Genomic DNA, 24,540 nt, shown 5'->3' on the forward strand with positions numbered 1-24,540 from the left:
TTATTTCTGAGAGAGAGAGAGAAAGAGAGAGAGAGAGAGAGAGACAGAGCATGAACAGGGGAGGGGCAGAGAGACAGAGGGAGACACAGAATCTGAAGCAGGCTCCAGGCTCTGAGCTGTCAGCACAGAGCCCAAGGTGGGGCTCGAACTCGAACTGGGAGATCATGACCTGAGCCAAACCTAGACGTCCAACCGACTGAGTCAGCCAGGTACCTCTATATTTCAATAATAAAAACCCCCAATTTTTCCCAGTTTCTTAATTTGGGGGTGTGTGTCTTCTTTAAATAGATTAGTTCATTTAGCCTTGGTTTACTCCTGTTTTCTCCTAGGGATTCCTCAGATAACTGTCAAGGTCAGTTATGCACTAAATAAGATTTTCTTTACATTTTGTCTAGTGTTTTTAGTTCTGATGTACTGAGTTTTCTGCAAAAAAATTTTTTTGTTTTAAGAGAGAGAGAGAGAGAGTGGGGGAGAGGGAGCAGAGGGAGAGAGAGAATTTTTTTTTAATGTTTATTCATTTTTGAGAGAGACAGACAGACAGATTGTGAGTAGGGGAGAAGCAGAGAGAGGGAGACAGGCTCCAGGCTCCAGGCTCTGAGCTATCATCACAGAGCCCAACATGGGGTTTGAACTCACACACTGTGAGATCATGACCTAAGCTGAAGTTGGACGCTTAACCACCTGAGCCACCCAGGAGCCCTGAAAAAGAGAATCTTAAGTAGGCTCCACACTCTGTGAGGAGCCCAATGTGAAGCCCGACACAGGGCTTGATTCCCTGACCCTGGGATCATGACCTTAGCTGAAATCAAAAGTAAGACTCTCAAGCGACTGAGCCACCCAGGTGTCCCTCTGTGAATGGCTTATAGGTCTTTGTTTCATAAACAGAATACCTTTTTAAAAATTTATATTTCCTTTAGACATATAAAGCTAACTTAATGGGATATTCATATTTGTAGTTTATCTAACATATTTAGGAGAGAATTCAGCATTTGGGAAACATGCTCCAGGGAATCTGGAAGAACATAATGAGTAACTTTATGCAGCCTAGATTATATTGCTTCCTGTTGAGTGGCCTGATACTCTGGGGCCTTGAACTATCCCACAGACTCTGCACACCTCTAGGGAACCACCTGCAGTTTTACCACCCGCTATGGATCACAATTCAGATGAAGAGCTGGGTGGCCAGAAGCTACAGAGATGTGTCCTGACACCTGCTGGTGGCTGAGGGAGCCTTCACTTGCTACAGGGGGGAACTGTTGATGCTCTTGAGTTCAAAAGTTAAACAAGCACTTACTGTTTCATACTTTGGTGTCATTGCATGGATACAAAGTGAAACAGAGTAGGTGACTGCTCTTGAAGAATTCATCATCTCAGGACATGCCCTTTAGCAGGGAGAGAGAAAGACATATACACAGATAATTTAAATACATTGTGGTAGGTGTTACAATGTGTGTAAGATAATAAAAAATATATACTGGTCTCTCCCAAGTTCCTGGCACAAAGCTCCTAAAACCCTTGTAAATTCCTAAGTGATAAGGACACTAGGAATATCTTTTGTTCTATTGAGGCGACTCTGGGTGGGCTCCTGGATGGTTCCTGGATGGGGCTGGCCACCAGAAAGAACAAGCCTTTTGAAGCTTGGAATTTTCAGCCTTGCCCCTCCCATTTCTGTAGAGACGGGAGGGAGTTGGAGCTTCCAGGTCGGTGAACCAACCGTGAATTTGGGAGGGTACACACCCCTTCTGTTTCCATGAGGACAGAGCTCCTGTGCTTGGGACTCTCTCAACTCTGGCTTGATGTATCTCTTCATCTGGCTATTCATCTGCATCCTTTATCATATCCTTTCATAAACTGGTAATGGTAAGTATTCCCAGGAGTGACCCACTCTAACAAAACTAATCAAACCAGAGGAGATGAGTATGGGAACCTCTGATTTGCAGCCAAGTAGAACAGAAGTTGTGGGTGGGGCACCTGGGTGGCTCAGTCGGTTGAGCACTCTTTTTTTAAAAAAATTTTTTTACGTTTATTTATTTTTGATAGACAGAGAAAGACAGAGCACAAGTGGGGGAGGGGCAGAGAAAGAAGGAGACACAGAATCCGAAGCAGGCTCCAGGCTCTGAGCTGTCAGCACAGAGCCCAATGTGGGGCTTGAACTCACAGACCGTGAGATCGTGACCTGAGCCGAAGTCGGATACTTAACTGACTGAGCCACCCAGTCGCCCCAGTTGAGCACTCTTGATTTCAGCTCAGGTCATGATCCTAGGGTCTTGGGATTGAGCCCCTCTTAGGGCTCCACACTGAGCATGGATCCTACTTAACATTCTCTCCTCCCCCTACATCTTTTTCTCTCTCTCCCTCTGCCCTCTACCCCCCTCCTAAAATTAAATTTAAACAAAAAGTTAAAAAAAGAAGTTGTGGGTAATGTGGGTACTGGTGATGGGCGTCTGAAGTGGACAGTCTTGTGGGACTGAGCCCTTAACCTGTGGGATCTGATGCTATTCCCAGGTAGACAGTGTCAGACACCCAGCTGGTGTCTCAGAGAATTGCTTGGTGGGGGAAGACCACATAGCTGGTGACCAGAAATGTCAGAAGTGAAGCATCGTGTGTGAGTAGTAAAGGAGACACACAGGAAGGAAAGACTTTTCTCCCCAGATGATATGGTAAGCTCAGAGTGCACGGAGATTAGTTTACCGTGTATCTCCACATGAGGAACTCTCTATAGCTCCCAGATTTACTGCTTTTCATTTTAACTACAAGAGTAGAGTCTTTCTGCCTCCAATGCAAATTTTTAGGAAAGGGAAATGAATTGGCCATCCCCTGATGGTCAAATGTCCTTCTCTGGTCCAATCACTATGACCAGTGTTGGTCGCAAAATACATATACGACAGCCAGTCCCAAGGGATGGTGTGGGTAACAGCAGTTCTCAGAGATTTGGTGCTGGGACCCTGGTGGCAGGGTACTTGGCCCTTGTCTTTCTGTACCACTCAAACTTGAATCAATCCTACCACCTTCTTTGCATAAGCAGCTAAGAGCTGCTGGAGGAAAAAGAGCCACACAAACATTTGTAGAAACTTCAAACGGAACTTCCAACTGGGAAAAGGTCCATGATGGTCGTTGGGTGGGGAGGGATGGTGTTAGGTGGGGTAGCATTGAAAAGACTGATTCGATGGCTCCAAAGGGACATGATCTTGGTGAATTCAACAAGTTCAGGGTCAGGCTCCGAATTTTGCAAGCTTAGAAACATGAGCATAACATCTCCGAATTGAGATTTGTAGGTACTGATTCACATTAACGAGGGTCACAAGCAACTGATATACAAATCCTAAATGATAATTTATTAATTTACAAAGAATATTTAAGGGCATATCCTTCCCCAGCGCCTAGTACAATTGTTGCAGGATTTTTTACCACAATACCTGAGTTTCGTTGTCTCGCCACTTGGAAGAATGAAGAGGTGGACCCAAATGAGCAGCAGGCAAGTTTGTTACAATATACGATTAGAAAGAAAGAATAGTAGGAAAGCTCTCTTTACAGAGAGGGGTCATTGGAAAGTGAATGCCTGTGGACTATAGGCAAGGTTCCTCGATTTATAAGGTTCTGGTGCTCCCTTCCCCCCCCCCCCCCCCCCCCCACTTCCCACCTGTTACTTCTCAGGTTCTATCCTTATTGGCTAGATAGCATTAGGTGCTGGGTTGTCCATTCCTGATTGGCTGGTTTCCATTGTAGGAGGGGTGGTCTATGGCCATATCGTTCCTTGTGGGTCATACATTTTATGGCCTACTACTTATTTTTAGTTAGGTCTTTAGTCAAATTCCTGAGGGAAACCTGAGGGGGGAGTAGATGGTGTCTGTTATATTCTTAAAGGGGAACCTTAAGCCGGAGGGGGTTTGCTGTAGTCAGAAGCTCCCAGCATTGTTTCAAAGTACGTTTTTCCCACCCAGGGACCTCGGGTCCCAACATTTCCCTCTCTGCCTGTTTTATTCTATCTTTAATATACAATGAGAGTTATTCCCAAAATGCATTGAATGAATAATCAGAAACTGGTAAACCTATTTCACCAGGGGCCAAGATAGAACTAGTTTTTTTTTTTTTTTTTTTTGTAATTAAAAAAAATGTTTAATTTAATTTTAATTTGATTTTGAGGGAGAGAGAGAGAGAGAAGCTGGGGAGGGGCACAGAGAGACGGAGACAGGATCCAAAGCAGGCTCTGCCGTATCAACGCAGAGCCCGATGCAGGGCTGAACTCAGTGAGATCATGACCTGAGCCCAAGTCTGAAGCTCAACCTAATGAGCCACCCAGGCGCCCCAGAATGCGTTTGCCAGACGGAACCCAGGGGGCTTGTCACTAAATCTCTGCTGAGGGTCATCGAGTCACTGCACTCTGGTGTCCAGTACCAGATCTGGCTTCCGGCCACAGCACAACCAAAGACCACCCTGCTGAGGTCTTCCCCGTGGGGGCCGAGTAGGGAAGGAAACAGATGCAGACCTAGCGCAGGACGGTAGGACTCGGAGGAGGAACGGAGTTCAATGCCAGGGCCACAGAGAAAGAGCAGAGCCTGTCACAGGCTCCCTGGCTCAGTCCCAGGCAGACGGAGGGGAGGACTCATTCATCCAGGGCCAGCCCAGGAGTGAGACTGCAGAGCTGGCTGGCCCGGCCCAGGCCGGGTGTCAAGGCGGGGAGGGGATTTCCTCAGCCTCCCTCCCCCTGGGCTGGGCGGCTGGGAACCTGTTGGGACGATTTTAGTTTGGGGGAGGGACCAAGGAGCTCCTGGCAGGGCGGGAACTTCAGGGCAGGGGAGCCAGCCCCTTGGCCCAGGCGCCCTGGAACGCGGGGGTGCAGCCTGTCCCGGCTGGGACTGCCGTCGGCCTCCCGAGGTAAGCAGCGGGAGCTGGGACGGGTGGAGGGAGGCCCGCGGTGGGGAGGAGGCCGCGGGGCAGGAAGCGCCAGGGGGGGTCAAAAAGGCCGGAGGCCGCGGGGCTCTTGCGGGAAGGAGCCGGCGTGGGGTACTCTCTTGGCAACCTCCCTCCGGGAGTATCCTTCTGGATGGCCGCTTGGGATCCTGCAACTTTCATTTTAAAAGTAACATGTTGAGGGGCGCCCAGCTGGCTCAGTCCGGGGAGCATGCGGCTCTTGATCTCAGGTCGTGAGTTCGAGCCCCACCTGGGGTGTAGAGATTCCTTAAGTAAATAAATAAGCTTAAAATAAATAAATAAATAAATAAATAAATAAATAAATAAATAAATAAAAGTAGCATGTTGAGTCAGGAGTGGGGGGGGGGGGGGCTGTGTCTGGCTTCTCCCCCAGGGACACGGTTGGCAGGGACCAGGTCACGCCACTCTCCTTCAAGGTTCTGGTCGATCACTGGCTCTCTCCCTTCTTCATGTTTCCCCCAGGAAGCAACCTCCCTCCCCACGTCTGTCCCCCAACTTTTTTCTCCCTCCAACCAAGCCAGTTGCTAGACCTCCTTCCCCACATTAGAGACCACAGCCATGGGAAACAGCCTCTCCAGCTTCTTCCTGCTAGGCGCCTCCCCAACGTTATTTGTTTCCTCCTTCCTGGTACCGGTATCTGAGGGATTTTGCTCATTCATTTGTTATTATTCATTTGTTTATTCATCACTGTTTGAGCATATACCTGGATTCTGGGGGAGGGGGCACACAATCTCTGGGAATAGGAAAACAGGTATGTATTTCACACGCGTTTAATAATTATAAACTGGTGGGCAGCCTGGCAGAGTGGAAGATTATTTTGGGGTTGCTCAGACACTTGGATTCATATTCCAGCTCTCCTGTTCACTTCCTGAGCCCCGGCTTCCTCATCCCTAAAGTGGTGTTGTTATGACGGCAGGAGACAACGCATATCAGGCACCCAGCTGGGTGCCCAGGACATAGTGGGGGCCTCAATAAACACCTGTGCTCTTTCCTTCTTTGGCTCCCTCCCTGCCCTGCGCCTCCCTACCGCCACCTCCCCTCTCTGTAGGGTTGTAAAGATCTGTGAGACAACCCCTGGCCTTGAAAGCACTTAGGCAGACTTGTAAACCTAGAATGGGTAGCGAAGGGGAAGGTGGAGATGGGAGAGGGAGGCTCAAAAGGGGTGGGGGTGGGACTGGGTAGGGAAGAACTGGACCAGGGCTGGGACTGCAGTGGAGGGAAAAGATGTTCCCAGCAGGCTCTCCTGCAGTTTCTGAATTTGCACTCACATTGAGCAAGTGATGGGAACTACCAATTCCTAAAACCAACTCTGCCTGGCCTCAGGCTAAGGGCTTTTAAATTAAAAAATAAATAAATAAACATTTTAAAAATGTTTATTTATTTTTGAGAGGGAGAGAGAGAGAGTGAGTAGGGGAGGGGCAGAGAGAGATGGAGACAGAATCTGAAGCAGGCTCCAGGCTCTGTGCTGACAGACCAATGCTGCTTGAACCCAGGGACTGTGAGATCATGACCTGGGCTGAGATCTGATGCTCAGTCCACACTGAGCCACCCAGACGCCCCTAAGGGCTTTTAAATGCATTATCTCATTGAATCATAACCCTGTTATGATATTATTATTATCCCCATTTTACAGATGAAGAAATGAAGATACTAACAGGCTAAGGGATTGCCTAAGATCACATGGCTAGTAACTAATGGATCCAGAATTCAAGACTAGGTCAGACTCTAGACTCCATGCTCTTTGTTCAACTCCTTGTCTTTCAAGTTCCTCTGTATGGGAAAGAACAAAAGGACATGATCATTCTCCCAACTTCCTAGACACCAGTTTCTTAATTCCTGGACATCTCCTGCTCTGGGCTGCTTCGTCCCAGCGGGGAGGAGCACACCTCTTCCTGATTCATGAATTCATTCACTTATTCATCCATCATTCATTCAGTCAAGTGCTCTATTGGTCCCAAGAGGGCAGGGACCATGTCTGTTTGTTCACAGTTGTGTAACCAGCACTTTGTATATCCCTAATACAGAAGTGTTTGGGGTTGCCTGGGTGGCTCAGTCGGTTAAGCCTCCTACTTCAGTTCAGGTCATGATCTGACAGCGCAAAGCTTGCTTGGGATATTCTCTTTCTTTCTGCCCCTGACCTGCTTGCGCGCACTCTCTCTCTCTCTCTCTCTCTCTCAAAATAAATAAATATACTTTAAAAAAAAAAAGAAATATTGCATGAGTCCTTTGTGGCTAAATGGCTCCAAGAAACATTTCTTGATACATTCTGTGGGCTTCCTGATAGGGATTTAAAGATGAATAAAACTGAAGTCTTATCCTCAAGGCACTCACAGCCTTGTGGGGGAGATGGTGATAACACAAAGAAGACATGGTGCCCTAGACAGGAGCAGAGCCTGGAGAGGGAACTATGAGGGGCATTTAATTCTACCATGTTGGCTTTGTTCTCTACTGTATCCAGGGCCTAGCCAATGGCAGGCTCATGGTCGATGTTCAGTAAGGCTTTGCAGAGGAGGTGTTTAGGACAGGGTCTTGAAGGGGTTGTTAGAACTTCACCAGGTGAACAAATTGGGGAGGGAAGATTCTGGCAGAGAGAGATGCTCATGAAAAGGCTTAGTGCAGGGTGGGAGCTGGGATCGCTAGGGACTCAGTATGGCTGAAGCGGAGAGTATATATGGAAGAATGGCAAGAAATGAGGATGGATAAATAGGCAGGGCTCAGGTCATGAGCCTTGTCAAGGACACTAGATTTTATCCCAAGGGTATTGGGTAACTATTGAAGGGATTTAGCAAAAGGAGGACACCATCTGATTTGTATTTCAGAAGTGTGGCTGATGCATGGGGGTCACGGAAATGGCACCAAGATCTCTAGGCCTAACAGAGTTCCTACCTGTCTGAGCAAATGAACCTTTCTTTTTAGGATCTGGGTTAGGACTTCCTTTTTTGGGCTTCATAATGGTTCATGAAGGGCCTCCTAACTTGCCTTGTGTCCTGATCTACTGGTGCTTTGTCCTCAGCTGTTTGCTGGGTTACAGCCAATCCATTCTTTTTTTTTTTTTTTTTAAAGTTTATTTATTTATTTTGAGAGAGAGAGACGGGGTGGGGGGGGGGGAGAAAGAGAGAGAATGAATGGGGGAGGGGCAGCGAGAGAGAGACAGAGAGAGAATCCCAAGCAGGCTCTGCACTGTCAGCGCAGAGCCTGATGCGGGGCTCGAACATATGAACCGTGAGGTCATGACCTGAGCCAAATTCAAGAGATGCTTAACTAACTGAGCCACCCAGGTGCCCCTGATCTATTCTTTCTAATAAAAGTATTGAAATATACAAATGATTTACATTTGCATAATTGGGAGCAAATTTTGGGGTATACTGCTTGCTAATTTGTGCTTTCTTACGTAAAGGAGAGAGAAGGAATTGTAGGTGGGACACCAGGAATTATATTAGGCTCTGAATATGCCCTGGAGTTTGTGTTAAATATGGAACTGGGGGTACGTGGGCATGGACAGCTTTCAGAGAATCAGTTTCCAGACCTTCAGATTCTATAGGTATTTCCTAACAGCAATCTGCTTGACTGGATTCTTTTAGGTTATCCTTGTGAACTCTCTTCCTTCCTTCCTTCCTTCCTTCCTTCCTTCCTTCCTTCCCTGCTTCTTCCCTTCCTTCCCTTCCTTTCCCTTCTGGCTTCCCTTCCCTTCCCTTCCCTTCCCTTCCCTTCCCTTCCCGCTTCATGTCCAATGTGGGGCTTAGACTCAAGACCCTGATATTGAGAGTCACATGCTCTACGAACTGAGCCAGCCAGGAGACCCTAACTCTGCTTTTGTTGTTTCCCTTCTCTAGCTTTACTAGATTTGTCCTGAATCATTCTATGGTGCATTGCTTGGGGATTTAAAAACCAGGACAATTGGAGAATGCTTTGTTCCTGAGAGATTAGGTAAGATAAACTGAAGGGGTGGTGCCTTACTACAGACTCTTAGAATTTACTTTTCATTTGTTTTATTATTATTTTTTAAGTAAGCTCTACACCAACTTGGGGCTTGAACTCACAACCCCTGAGATTGAGAGCTGTGTGCTTTACTGACTGAGCCAGCAGGCACCCCAGCAACCACAGATTTAATAAGTCACCCAAGGTCACAGAGCTATTAAGTGGCAGAATCAGAACTTGAACTCCAGAACCTCCCCTCTAGAATTTGTGCTTTTATCCATTATGCTACTCTACTTTAAATGTATGTGCCTTAGCTCTTTTTCTATTGTATCATAGAGTTAATTGGGACCTGAGTTAATTGTCATGGGGATATAGATAAACTCATTTGTAGAAATTTTAAAAATGAAGGTGGATTTTCTTACAGGTAGAGAATTATTCTGGTTTGGCAGATTGGTTTGACAGTAAGGTCTGACTTTAACAACTGAATTACATGGCAGACATTTTTCATAAATTGAATCAGCTAAATCTATAGCTTCAAGGTTTAGATCCATGTTTCTAATAAGACTATGCCAGAAAATTCTCTTTTGGTATTTTTAAAAGATTTTATTTTTAAGTAATCTCCACACCCAACGTGGGGCTCGAACTCACAACCCCAAGATCAAGAGTTAACTTACTCTACCAACTGAGCCAGCCAGGCACTCCCCAGAAAATTCTATCTTGGAAACTATTTTAACTTGTGAAAAATAATTTTAGTCATTATCATAAAAATGTGTGAAAGGGTCATAGCTTTTTCAAAATCTGATGGGGGGGGGCACCTGGGTGGCTCAGTCAGTTGAACCTCTCCCTTCGGCTCAGGTCACATCTCATGGTTTGTGAGCCTGAGCCCCGCATCAGGCTCTCTGCTGTCTGCCCAGAGCCTGCTTCAGATCCTCTGTTTCCCTCTCTCCCTGCCCCTCTCCTGCTCACGCATACTCATTCATTCTCTCTCTCTCTCTCTCAAAACTAAATAAACATAAAAAAAAAATCTAATGGGGATTCGTGAGCAAAACAATGTGAAGACTTCTGGCATATGGTATACATTACACATCACTGGCCATGTGCATCATGGTGGTGATGAGGTTCGTGGTCAGGACTCAGGAGCTGAAGTGGCTTGTCCGCAAGTAAGCGGAGGCAGAAGTGAAGCAAGATCAGGGTTTTCTGATTGCTGTGATTTCTATTACTCCATACTTCCTTCCTTCTCCATTTCTCGATGGCTTATTTAGCAAACTTTTACTGAGCACCTACAGTTGGAGTAAAAAATACACATTTTCTATTTTTTCTGCAGTTCATATTCGAGTAGAAAAGACAGACAATGAATAAACACATCAGATATTTTTAGATGGTGACAAGTGCTGGGAGCAAATAAGCTGAGGAATGTGATAGAATATCTGGGGTGAGCAGAGGGGTGGGTCAAGGAAGACTTCCTAGGGAGGTGCTCTTTGTTATGAAGGAGGTAGCCTTGTGTATATACATTAGGGTGTGTGGGAGGGGTGAAGGGGTGAGGGAGAAAGGTTTAGGTCAAGGGAATGGCAAGTGCAAAGACCCTGAGGCAGGAGAAAGCTTGGGGTGTTCCTGGGATAGAAAGAAGAACTTGTGGAAAACATTATGGAATTTCTTAAAAAAAATTAAAAATTGAAATGGCATGTGATCCAGTAATTCTTATTCTGGGTATTTACCTGAAGAAAATGAAAACACTAATTCATTTTTTTTTTACTGTTTATTTTTTTTATTTTGAAAGAGAGAGGAGCAGAGAGAGAGAGAGAGAAAGAGAGAGAGAGGGAGAGAGAGAATCCCAAGCAGGCCCCAAGCTGTTGGGGTAGAGCCTGACACGGGGCTTGAACTCATGAACCATGAGATCATGACCTGAGGCGAAATCAAGAGTCAGATGCTTAAGTGAAGCGACTGAACCACCCAGGCACCCTGAAAACACTCATTCAAAAAGATGCCCGCACCCCTATGTTTATTGTAGCATTATTTACAATAGCCATGATAGGGAAGTAACCTCAGGGTCCACCAGTAGATGAATGGGTAAAGGAGATGTGATATATACAATGGAATGCTATTCAGCCATAAAAAAGAGTGAAATCTTGCCGTTCGTAACAACGTGGATGGACCTAGAGGGTATTATGCTAAGTGAAATAAATCAGACAGAAAGACAACTACTTTACTTATTTGTGAAATCTAAAAAACAAAGCAAATGGATAAACAGAGAATAAGCTGGTGGTTGCCAAAAGCAGGTGGAGGTGGGATAGGTGAAATAAGTGGAGGGGATTAAGGGGTACAAATTTCAACTTATGAAATAAGTCATGGGGATGAAAAGTACAGCATAGGAATATAGTCAATAGTACTACAGTAATGTTATATGGTGACAGGTGGTAACTACACTTATTGTGGTGAGCATTTTGTAATGTATATAATTGTTGAATCATTATTTTGTATGCCTGAAACTAATAATACTTCAATAAAAATATTTCATTTTTTTTCTTTTAAAAAAAATTTTTTTTAATGTTTATTTATTTTTGACAGAGACAGAGACAGAATGCGAGGGGGTTAGGGGCAGAGAGAGAGGGAGACACAGAAGCAGAAGCAGGCTCCAGGCTCTGAGCTGTCAGCACAGAGCCCGATGCGGGGCTCGAACTCACGAGCTGTGAGATCATGACCTGAGCTGAAGTCGGATGCTCAACCGACTGAGCCACCCAGGCGCCCCCAAAATAATATTCCAATAAAACTACATATATATAAAAGGGAAACAGTGTATAAAAGAAAAAATAGAGGTTGGGGGAGAGTGGTAAAATTCTACAAAGAAGGCAGAAGTTAGGTTGTGCAGGACCTTACCAGCCTTGATAAGGATCTTGTATTTATCTGGAAGACAGTGGGAAACCATTGAGAGGTGTTTTCTTAATGTTTATTTATTTTGAGAGAGTGAGAGTGTGAGAGTGCGAGGGGGGGAGGGGCAGAGAGAGAGGGAGAGAAAATCCCAAGCAGGCTCCGCGCTGCAGCCCAACATGGGGCTTGATCCCACGAACTGTGAGATCAAGCCCTGAGCAGCAATTAAGAGTTGGTCGCTCAACCATCTGAGCCACCCAAGTGCTCCCCTTTAAGAGGTTTTAAGGAGAGAGTTGCTATATTCTGCTAGACTCTGATTTATAGTTGTGTTTGTTTTGGAGGGCGGGGGCAGGAGTGGAAACTGAGATGGAGACTATTTCAGGTAAGACATCAGCAGTCTACTCTCTGGAGGGATACCAAGATGGACAATGCTAATGGGAAGGCGGAATGGTATGGGACTGTCTTCTAGTTCTGGTGACGTATGTTGGTAACTATTGCTGTGTTAACAAATCACCCCAAAATGTGGTGGCTTAAAACAATCATTTTATTTTGTCATGATTTTGTGGGTCTGGAATTTGGGCGGGGTCCAGCTGAGCCGTTCTTCTGCCCTCTATGGTATTGGCTGGCGTCACTGACTTGGCTATATTCAGTTGGTGGATGAGCTGGGCTATAAGGTCTAAGAAGGCTTCACTCACTCATAGGTCTGGCACCTTGGTGCTCTTCTACATGGTCTCTCTCTCCATATGAGTAGCTTGGACTTCCTCATAACATAGTGGCTTCAGGGTATCAGCCTTATTATTATTAGTTTTTACTTTAAAAAAAAAATGTTTACTCATTTTTGAGAGAGAGAGAGAGAGCGTAAGCTGGGGAGGAGCAGAGAGAGAAGGAGACAGCGGATCCAAAGCAGGCTCTGTGTTGACAGCAGAGAGCCCGCTGGTGCGGGGCTCAGACTCATGAACTGAGAGATCATGGCCTGAGCGGAAGTTGGGTGTTTAATTGACTGGGCCACCCCACGTGCTCCTTTAGCTTCTGTTATTATTATTTATTTGTTTTTTAAAAGTAAGCTCTATGCCCAACATGGGGCTTAAACTCAGGACCCTGAGGTCAAGAGCTGCATGCTTTACAGCCAAGTGCCCCAGTAGCCAACTTTCTTATATGGAATCAGGTTTCCAAGAGGAACAAGAGTGGGGGCTGCAGGCTTAAGGCTTGGCCTTGGGAGGTGCTACTTCTACCTCGTATTATTGGTCAAAGCCTGTCACAGGGCTAGCCCAGATTCAAGGACGGGAGAAACAAATCCCACTCTATCTATCTATCTATCTATCTATCTATCTATCTCTATATCTGTGTATCACACTAGGTTTCTGTGAACAGATTAACTGTAATCACCCTGCTGGTGCTGACTCACTTTATAAATCTAAATCACAGTATACCGTGTTGGAACAATGTGTAGAATTTTATTCCTTTCTGGATGGGGAGGGCCTGGAAACAGGAGGTATTTTGTTTTGTTTTGTTTTGTTTTTTTCTTTGTGTTTCCAGAGCCCAACATACAGAAGGCATTCAGGGAATGCTTGTCCAGTGAATACATACATCATGTAAGAATTCATTGGTCATTAAACCATGGTGTACAGAAGAATCCCCTGGGGAGCTGTCAAAAAGGCATGCCGATTCCTGGGCAAGACCCCAGCCCAGACCCTCTGAATCCAAATCTCTCGGGTATGAGCTTTCAGTCTGGGTTGCACATTAAAATATACAGTATCCAGGCCCTAGCTCCAGAGGCTCTGATGCCATTGTTCTGGGGTGAGCCCAAACATCAATATTTTTTTATAATCTTCTCAGATAATTCTGATGTGTGGCCAAGGTTAAGAACCACTGCCATAGGATTAGAACCAGCCACTTTCACCTGACCTCCCCGGATGATTCTGATGTAGGTGGTCTATGACAGGTGACTGTCCTCAGTTTGCCCAGCACTGTCCTGATTTTAGCGTCCGAAGTTCTACATCCCAAGAAATCCCTAGTCCCGTGCACACTAGCACAGTTGGTCATTATCAAAAGACCACTGTTCAAGAAACATTGCCAATGAGGTACTAAAAGACCTTTTGAAAAGTACCTACAAATATCTAATGAAAGCAATGATTCTGCCTCCTTACTTAAGGCGCTAACGTAGTAGTATCATAATGCTATCAAACAGAGTCCTCTCCTTGAATTAAGGAAGAAGTGGCTCAGGGTCAGTGTCTCTCTTGAGCCCTGCACTCTGGTATGCTAGGTCTGTTAACGTAAATAGGGTGTCCATCCCTGGGAATTCTTCCATATTCCTTAGTGTACACGAGGCAGCTTTGAAAGCCTGACCACAATCAACAAGGATGATGTGTTGAGGACAGTATGAGGTACAGGATGAGGTTCTTGTGTCTCTACACCAGTGTGTATTATTGTTACTATTACTTATATTACAATAAGGTACAAATATATATGTCATATCTTAGATAGCTCTGGGGAAAGTAGTATAGTATAGTGGAGAGCTCAGGATGGCCTCAGAAAAATGGCCTTATGTCCCAGCTTTCGTGTGACTGGGTAGGTATCTGATCACAGTTGCCTCTTTTGTTTTCATTGCTCGTCTGTAAAATGGGAATAATAATGATGTCATCTTCACAGGGCAGCTAGGAGGATCCACTGAAATGGTATAAGTGAAAGTGGTTCTGTAGACTAGGAAGGGGGGGATATTACAATTGCTGTTAATGGGAGAGACACAAAAAGACATTTTCCTATTGAGAGGCCTTGCCCATGACAAAGGCCCCGGTTCCCCACCCCGAATCACAGCCACGGTTGTGCGGGATTCCAAGGGAGAAGCTTTTAACACATAGTGGGTGTGCAGAGACCTCGGGAGGCAGAGTGTCTCTGCCTTAGTTACCCTCAAAGTTGAGTGCAAGTTTGCTTTGCTTTAGGAATAAGAAAAACTTCTGGAAAAGGGGGTTTGTGAAAGCATTTTTTGTTTTTAAATCTTTTGCTTATTTGTTCTGAGTGTATCCTCAGAGATGTAGCAAAAAGAAAACAACCACAGCCACAAACCCATAATATTGAAAGGCTGGTTCTTAATTTCTGTAGCTAAAAAAGCGCTCTTTCAGGCTAAACCACAGAGATTGCTGCAGGCCCCTGGAACTGGGCATAATGATGGTTTGCAGTGTGATGAAGGAGGCTGTTAATCTCTGTGGCCCAGAAGCCCAATCTGTGGCCTCTCCAATTACCCAGGTTGCCTAGCAACGCCACCAAAAGCCTCCCCGCCAGGTCCGGCTGGGCAAAAATTGGGTACACCCAGCACAGCCTGCCGCCCAGCCTCCTGGGCTCCCAGGCCACATCAAGGCAGGACTCAGCCTTGGCAAGGGCCGGCCTGGTACCAATGAATGGGTGGGGCCAGCTGTTTAAAGAAACAATTCAGATATTTAGAACCTACTCATTTGAATGCAACTAGCAAAACAGCACAAACTAATGATCGAAAGTCTCTTTCTGCCAAAGAGGAGTTGTCCTAAGGCGGGTGGCTGTGCCTGTGCTCTCCTGGGTGAGATGAAGAAGGGAAGGTGAGCCTGACTTAGTCCTCTGGGTTTTCAGAGAGGCAAATCCCTTTCCTTTCCTGGGTGCCTATTTCCATCTTGACTCCCTGTGGCAGCAGTGGGAATGGTGGGGATTCCCAGCCCCATCCTCTGGGCTGATGGCCTGCCACTTGGAAACCCCCAGGCTCTGGTGTGGGTCTGTTTGGGGAGCTGGGGGAAGAAGAGGGAGATTAGGGTAGAGGGAAGGACGGGATGAACATAATCAACATAAAGATGTACGCTTCTTTAACACTTGGTGCACAGAAATCACAGGGCCGAGGAGCACACAGGGTCTGTGGGTCAGACACCCTGGGTTCCTCTCCCAGCTCTCCCCTCACTGGCTGCGTTACCTTGATCAAGTTACTTTGGAGCCTGAATTTCCTTATCTATAAAATGGGGGTGTTATTATCCTGTTTTATTAAAAACAATTTTTTTTGTTATTATCCTATTTTATAAGGTCGTGAAAATTAATGAAGAGAATGCTCATTAAGTGCTTAGCATAGAATCTGGCAGGCAGTAAAGTGCCCACTCTTATGGCAACTCTTATTTCATTTGCTTCTTACAATGATTCTGTGAGATACTAAGGAGAGAAAGGGGGTCTGTTTGACAGCTGAGGACACTGAGGCACAGAGAAATGAAGGACTATGCTGGGAGCAGAACTCGGATCTTCACAGTGCTGAGCAAAAAGTCAGCTGACGAGTCCTTTTGTAGCCATGAGGGTGTGGTGGCTCTGTGGGTCTCCTCTGACAGGTCAGCGATGGGAATGATAATAGGATTGAATGTAGAGGAAAAGGGTAGTGGGAGGTGCTTTTCAACAAAAAGTGATGTAAGAGTTTTGGTTAATGTGGTCTGGATAGATTCCCCTCTCCTTCCTTCCAGTATCCGTTTTTTGTTTGTTTGTTTGTTTTCAATGTTTATTTATTTTTGAGAGAGAGCAAGCAGGGGAGGGACAGAGAGAGAGAGGGAGACAGAGGATCTGAAGCAGGCTCTGTGCTGTCAGCGCAGAGCCTGATGCAGAGTTTGAACTCAGGTGAGATCATGACCTGAGCTGAAGTTGGGCGCTTAACTGACTGAGCTGCCCAGGCTCCCCTCCTTCCAGTATTCTTTCAAATAAACTTTTTATTTTGGAATAATTTTAGATTTACAGAAAAGTTGCAGAGAGTTTGTTTACCCTTTACACAGGTGTAAGTATTTTCCAAACTCCTCCTGTGTGCCAGGAACTCTCTGTTGGATGATCACAGAGTTTGTCAGAGGACTGGACCCTGGAGTCCTTACTTTGTGGTCTCAAAGGTGCTGCTGTCTCTACGTCACTTGTCAGAGATCTGCTAAATCTACCCAATTAGTGTTTTCAGGAGTGGGGCCCAGGAAGCTGTATGGAAACTGATGTTGAAAAACAAATGCTCAAGGAGATTCTAAGGCATAGCCAGTTTAGAGAACTACTGGTCTGGGGGGCAGACTGTCCAATTCACTGTGCACATGAGAGAGAGCCATGGTTCAGAGCATGGAAGGGACAGGCTCCAGCTCACACCCAGGAAGTGGCAGAGTCTAGACCAAAGAACAGGTTTCCTGGTTCTGTGCTCTCCTTGCACTGTGTCTCCCTCACACAGAACAAGAAATGAGTTTAACTTATAACAGGAAGACCGCAGGTAGAAGAGTTTCTTGGCTATTCAGGTGTTATTAGGTTCTTGGTTGCAAGGGCAGAGAGTGATTCAGGTTGATTACATCAGTAAATAAATTTTATTGAAAGCACATTGGGTGGGAAAATAAAAACTATTTCTCGACTCCTATTCACACTTCTGACACCAAATATGTGGGTTTTTCACACCAAGCAATTCTGCCACTAACTTCCCCACTGGCTAAGGGCTCAGTTTCATATGACTGCTCCCCACTTCAAACCCCAGTTGCAAGTCTGGACTTCCAGTACTTTTGATCAACTGGCTGTAATTTGGGGTTTCTGTGACCCTTCCCCCCACCCCACTTCCTTGGGCTTAATAATTTGCTAGAACAGCTCACAGAATTTAGGAGAGGGCTTTACTTATTAGTACTGGCTCATCATAAAGGATACAAGTCAAGAGCAACCAAATGAAAGAGATGCATAGAGCAGGGTATACAGGAAAGGATGTAGAACTTCCATGCCCTCTCTGGGTGTTTTGTTCTCCCAGCGCCTCACTGTGGTTACCAACCTGGAAGCTCTATGAACCTTTTGCTTAGAGTTTTTATGGAGGTTCCATTACATAGGCATGATTGGTTATTGATTTTTGGTGATGAAGCTCCATCTCTAGCCCTTCTTCCATTCCCAGAGGTGGGCCTGCAAATTCCAACCCTCTAACCTCTAATCCCGTGGTCATTTCCTTAGGCAACCAGCCCTATCCTCCAAGAGTCACTTCATTAGCATAAACTCAGGTGTGGTTGAAAGGGGCTTATTATGAATAATAGAAGATGCTCCTCCCACCCCTGTCACTCAGGAAATTCCAGAGGTTTTAGGAGCTCTGTGCCAGGAACTGGGTGGGAAAATATTTGTTTTTTAGTATTTCACAGTATCACAGGTAGGTTACAAAATCACTGGAAGGCTGCAGAAACCAGGTTTGGGAAATAAGCCGAGACAAAGGGAGACCTAAGAGTTGTCCTAAGGCGGGTGGCTGTGCCTGTGCTCTCCTGGGTGAGATGAAGAAGGGAAGGTGGGCCTGACTTAGTCCTCTGGGTTTTCAGAGAGGCAAATCCCTTTCCTTTCCTGGGTGACTGACTATTTCCATCTTGACTCCCTGTGGCAGCGAACTACACCAAAATCATCACAGAGCCAGGTAGGTGAAAATGGCCCTATTGCTTCTGCAGCTCCATGTTCATTGCTGCAGCCTGTATCCAAGATACAGCTGGCCTTGGATGCTGGATGTCAAACTGACCCAATGGCGAGCCTGGACAGTGGACACTGTTGCCACTGCTTTATCGTCACCACTGGAAAGAACTTAACCAGTCTTGAAGCTCCAGCCTCAAAAATCCTAAGCAAATGCAGCTAATGGGTCAAGCCCAAGTTACATACCTGAGCCCCAGTTGCCTAGGGACCTGGAACAGTTAGGATTGGGAATTTTTACCTTCTGTAGTGGGAAGTGGTCCCTGCTGCCCAGCGGGATTCATGAGATTGGGAATTCTCCAAGAACTCTGACAAATGACCATTATATAAGCATTATCAAAAGAATGTACTGGGAGTCCTTGACATGTGCAGATTCAACACTTAACATTTTTCATATTTCATTAGCTACCCTCAAAGGCCCGTTGTGAATGAATGTGAACTGAATGATTTTGCTAGTCATTTAGTTAGTGAGCCAGGCCCATCATTCCACTTTGACATCTCACATGACTTCACTCTTCTCTACTAGTTACAGCCTTTATGTAACCTGCATGTAGTGACTAAAGTCTTTGTTTCTTGTTGGAGTAGAAAAGACTCCTAAAAATAAATCACTTGGTAGTGCCGGAAATAGAAATGAGAAGAAAGTGAAGAGGTTTGAGAAAGTGACTTTTATTTTTTATGTTTTGCCACAGGTAGAAGTCTTGGGTACATTGGCATGGAATGTCAGGTTCAGTGGTGTCTAGGATCCCTGACACCAAGAGATGTATGATGTACGTCACATAGATACAAGGAAAAGTGCTTTGGCAAGTTGTTTTAATGAGTGCTTCAGCCAGTGAAGAAACTGGTCTTCAAGAGAGAGGTTAAAGTTTACATAAAGACGAAAGAGGCACAATTAATGAACCAAGGTTCTATTTTCTTTTCTTCTTTGGGACCTTGGGTGCAGAGTGTTGAACATAGTTAATTGATATTTCTCACATAACAAACTTTATAAATAACCTTACACCTGCAATTATAGAATTATTTAGGGTCTGAAATGCAATCGCTTAGAATTTTCTGGCCATAATTTTAACATAATTTTGGGAGATACTATATGGTTTACTAAGGCTCTTGAAAGGTCTTTAAAAAAATTTTTTTTAATGTTTATTCATTTTTTGAGAGACAGAGACAGAGTGTGAACGGGAGAGGGGCAGAGAGGGAGGGAGACACAGAATCTGAAGCAGGCTCCAGGCTTCGAGCTGTCAGCACAGAGCCTGATGCGGGGCTCGAACTTGTGAACGGCAAGATCATGACCTGAGCCAAAGTCAGACACCTAACCCACTGAGCCACCCAGGTACCCCAGCTCTTGAAAGGTCTTTGGAAAAATCTCTTGCCATTGTCAAGGGTCTCCTATGTAAATCTCCTTATGGAAATCTCTCTCTACATTAAAAAAATTTTTTTTTCATGTTTATTTATTTTTGAGAGAAAAGAGACAGAGCGTGAGTGGGGGAGGGGCAGAGAGCTGGAGACACAGAATCTGAAACAGGCTCCAGGCTCTGAGCTGTCAGCACAGAACCTGATGTGAGGCACAAACTCACAAACCGCTAGATCATGCTAGATCATGACCTGAGCCAAAGTTGGACGCTTAATCCACTGAGCCATCCAGGCACCCTCTACTTTTTTTTTTTTTTTTTTAAGGCAGAAGAGTGTTCTGGGTAAATGAGCATTGCCCCACCCTTTCCAATCCTTGGCCAACACAATGGCTCCATGATTCATATCATGAGCAATACTTATTCCACACAAAGACAGGATGTAAGGAAGTTCTTTCCAGTTTTTCTCTAATTTCTTTTTTAAGTTTATTTATTTATTTATTTTGAGAGAATGAGAGAGAGGCGGGGGGAGGGGAGGGGCAGGGCAGAGAGGGAGGGAGAGAGAGAGAGAATCCCAAGTAGGCTCTGCACTGACAGTGTGAAGTCCGATGCAGGGCTCAAACTCAAACTGTGAGATCATGACCTGAGCGGAAACCAAGAGTCAGATGCTTAGCCGGTTGAGCCTCCCCACTTTTCCTTTCCTTGAGAATCCTTGCTGGGGTACCTGGCTGGCTCAGTTGGTAGAGCAGTTGACTCTTGATCTCAGGGTTGTGAGTTTGAGGGCCACATGGGGCATGGAGCCAACTTTAAAAAAAGGAATACTTGGCAACCATGAAGAGAAAGTCTTTGATGCACAGGGGGAATATCTTCATTTTAACTTGAAGAACATGAGTCTTTTCTACTCCTCCAGCATTCTTTTTAACAGTCCACCTTCGTTGTTCCATACTGGTAGGATGAGGACTTTTCACAGCAGCGCCACCTGATTTTGATCTGGGTGGGGGGGTGGGGCGGAGAAGGAGAGAGAGAGAGAGATTTCAACAGAGTTGACAGCCACCTGCTAAAGATAAAAGGAAGGAGGTGAGGCACAACATCAAGCCAACATTAAAGAAAGCTCAAGACACCTGGATGATTTTTGCTTAGTAAGAAACACAATCAGTGCAGTAAATAAGGCCTCTCAATATATCACACTGTGATGAGAGTGACAAAGTGAATAATTTGATAGCTGCAGATGCATTTATATCTCTTTAAGACTATGATGTGTTGTATTCATTGCTGACTTGTTTTGAGACTCCTGCTTTATTTAATTGGGCCTCCAAAAATTCCGGTAATCTAAAGTATGCTTCCAGAGACCCTACCCCAACTTTGACCTGTAGAGCCCATGGAATATCCAGGCCACGCCCACGTAGGGACAAAATTAACGCCATAACCTTAGATTAGCCTAGGGAGGAAAACATTGGACCCGGGAGCAAATGTGCTGGTGAGCAGATTTCAGCACAGTGTAAGGAAGAACTAACTACCTAAGGATTGGAACAGGCAGGAAATGCAACAACCCAACTGAAGTACATTCTAGTTCTTTGTGATTTTTCACTGCTGTAAATTGTTCTGCACTGAACATCTTTGAAATATAGCTTTGTATACTTGCTCAGATACATTTGCAGGATAGATTTCTAGGAGGAGGGTGGTTCTGTTGAAAGTTATATGCTTTTCTATTTTGGGCAATTACTGCCCAGTTGCCTTCCCAAAAGGCTGCACCTGTTTCCCACAGCCCCAAAAGTATGGATAGTCTTTTCATTGTTTGATTACTAATGTTTCCAGGGTGGTGAGCTGTGCTCAGAAATTCAGGTGTGGGAGCAGAAGATAAACAGGAGTGGGAGGGACAGGGAATGTCAGAGACTGGAAGTATTGAGAAGCAGATGTTGGAGAGATGGATGAATCAGGGAGAGGCCCCTGTCTCCAAGCAACAGGGCACACAGACGGGGAGGGAAGTCAGAGTGTGACCGTCATTGAGAAGAGAGGTAAACCCCAAACCCTGCAGTGGCCACCAACGTTTTCATCTGTTGCAAGAGGCTGATGTAGCTAGAACTACATGTCAGATCTGTCTACTCTCCCTGCCAAGGAAGAAAGCACAGCCACAGTGAGTCTTGCCTAAACCGAATGGGGCAGATATCTTTGCAGCACAGGAAATACATTTCATTAAAATACCTAAAGTGGTGGGCTTGACTTTGTAAAATTTCTGGAAAGTTTGAAGTCTGGAGAAAAGAGAAAATTTTGAGGAAATGTAAGCCTTAGTTTTCTAGTTCCTTTTATAGCTATCAAGTTATATTAACATTGTAGAATTTTATTTCCTCATAAAGTGATCGTGTATGGTATTTCAATTTACAGTAGAGCTTATTAACACAATGTTAATCATCACTAGTTGAACTTATTTTTAAAATACTTTAGGGGCGCCTGGGTGGCTCAATCGGTTGAATGTCCGACTTCAGTTCAGGTATGATCTCACAGTTTGTGAGTTTGAGGCCCGCGTCAGGCTCTGTGCTGACAGCTCGGAGCCTGGAGCCTGCTTCGGATTCTGTGTCTCCCTCTCTCTTCTGCCCCTCCCCTGCTTGCACTCTGTCTCTGTCTCTCAAAAATAAATAAACATTAAAAAAATTTTTAAATGCTTTAATATTTGCAGTTAAACACTGTGAGTCTCCAACCCACACTGTGTTTTGCCAATCGTGAGAAGTCACAAAACTGGAAATAGTCAACAGCATTCAAGGAAAATTAATGCAATAATTAGGTCTCCAGACTTAGTGTCTGTCCCTGGGAGGCCGCGTGAGTGGGAAGGTGGAAGATGTAGGGGAGGGAGGAAGACTTTCTTTTCAGAAAAGTTGCTGGGGGAAAAGTCACATGGAAGGGGAATTCTCTTCTTCCCTAAATTTTCTGAATATAACCTATTGTAATGTGGAAACTGCCTAATGAAGTATTTTTAAGAATAAATTCAGTATGAGTTGATTTCCAGTAACTTGCAGTATGAGTTGATTTCCAGTAACTTGCAGTATGAAAATAGGCCCTAGACTCAGCCCATCCCTTTCATCTTTCCAGCCAGCCAACCATCCATCCATCCATCCATCCACCCACTCATCCGTCCATAGCTAATAATAAAATTATGGAGTGTTTCCCATGTGCCAGATACTATTCTAAGTGCTTTACATGCATTACCTCAAATAATCTTTTCTTAGGATTTTTCAAAATGCTTGTCTATTTATTTATTTATTTATTTATTTATTTGAGAGAGAGAGAGAGAGAGAGAGAGAGAGAGGGAGGGAAAATGAGTGAGATCATGACTTGAGCCAAACACTTGAGCCAAAATCAAGAGTTGAGGCTTAACTGACTCAGGAGCCCCCATTACCTCCAACAATCTTTCCAACAATGCTACAAGGTAAGTTCTATCATTATCCCCACTTTAAAATGGAATCTGAGAGTTTCCCAATAAGTTAAATATAGAATTACTATATTAATTATTATACTTAGTTATATACTTATATTAATTATACTTATTATTACTGTACTTAATTAATTACTATACTAAAGGAATGAAGTCCTGGGGCACCTGGCTGGCTCAGTAGGTGGAGCATGTGACTCTTTTTTTTCCTTCTTCAAATTTATTAAATTCCAGTTAGTTAATGTGCAGTGTAATATTAGTTTCAGGTGTAGAATTTAGTGATTCATCACTTAAATACAACACCCAGTGCTCATCACAAGTGCCGTCCTTGATACCCATCACCTATTTAACCCATCATCTCCGCCTATGACTCTTGATCTCGGTTGTGAGTTCAAGCCCCACATTGGGTGTGGTACCTATTTAAAAAAAAAAAAAAAAAAGGAATGAACCTTGAAGACTTTCTTCTAAGAGAAGCCAGACTCAAAAGGCCATATATTGTATGATTCCATTTTCATGAAGTCCCCCAAATAAGTAAATCCATAGAGACAGAAAAGTGGTTGCCATGGGCTGGAGAGAGATGGCAATGGAGAGATTGCTTAATGGGTTTGGAGTTTTTGTCTGGGGTAGTGAAAAAGTTCCTGAACTAGATAGTGGTGATGGTTACATAACATTGTAAATGTACTTAATGACACTGAATTGTATACTTTAAAATGGTTAAAGTGGTAATTTTTTTTAAGTTTACTTGTTTATTTTGAGAGAGATTGAGAGAGAGAGAGAGCGAGTTGGGGAGGGACAGAGAGAATTCCAAGCAGGCTTGCACTGTCAGCACGGAACCCAATGCAGGGCTTGAACTCGCAAACCCATGACATCATGACCTGAGCTGAAATCAAGAGCTGGATGCCCAAACAACTGAGTCATCCAGGCGCCCCTAAAGTGATAAATTTTTATGTTACGTGTATATTACCACAATTTAAAAAAATGTAATCTGAGGCCCAGAGAATTTAAGTGATTTACCTAAGTTTACAGTTGATAATGTAGTAGAGCTGTGTTTTAATCCCAGTCATCTGGCTCCGTGGGTCATATTTAAAAAAAAAAAAAAAATATATATATATATATATATATGTGTGTGTGTATATATATATATATATATATATATATATATATATATCATTGATGAAGCACATATGGGTGATACACTGTATCTAATCTTTGCAATGACCTTGAAAGTTTTGCATTATTGTTTAGTGTGTGTGTGTGTGTGTGTGTGTGTGTGTGTGTGTGTGTGTTGGGGGTGGTGGGTAGAACATACATAACTTAAAATTTACCATTTTAGCCATTTTTAAGTATACAGTTCATTGGCATTAAGTACTTTTACATTGTTGTGAAACTCTTAACACCATCCATCTCCAGAACTTTATCTTCCTACACTGAAACTTTGCACCCATTAAATCAGACAACTCCCCATTTTCTCCCTTCCCCCCATGCCCTTGCAACCACCATGCTAGGGTTTATGGTACCAGGCCTGCGGCCATTGCCTGAGGTTGCAAAGAAAAATAAGACGGAGCCATTCCCCAGTCTGTCTAGTGTCAAAGCCTGTGTTCCTGTCCTCTAGTGACCTTGCCACTAGCT

General features: G+C 44.5%; 1 protein-coding gene across 2 annotated transcripts in view; it reads left to right on the top strand.

Moving 5' to 3' along the window:
- The first annotated feature begins 4,767 nt into the window (after positions 1-4,767).
- Positions 4,768-24,540, top strand: part of RHBDL2 (rhomboid like 2) — a 51,928-nt gene continuing 32,155 nt past the window's right edge. Inside the window, exons 1-2 of one of the 2 annotated variants that reach the window (XM_078452059.2) lie at positions 4,768-4,875; positions 8,766-8,859. The gene's annotated coding sequence lies outside the window, so the exon portion shown is untranslated. The remainder of the gene's footprint in view (positions 4,876-8,765; positions 8,860-24,540) is intronic. The other variant, XM_078452060.2, reaches the window with a different exon arrangement.

Source organism: Panthera onca, chromosome C1 (genome assembly GCF_046562875.1).
Source record: "Panthera onca isolate mPanOnc1 chromosome C1, mPanOnc1 haplotype 2, whole genome shotgun sequence".
NCBI classification, from domain to species: Eukaryota; Metazoa; Chordata; class Mammalia; order Carnivora; family Felidae; genus Panthera; species Panthera onca.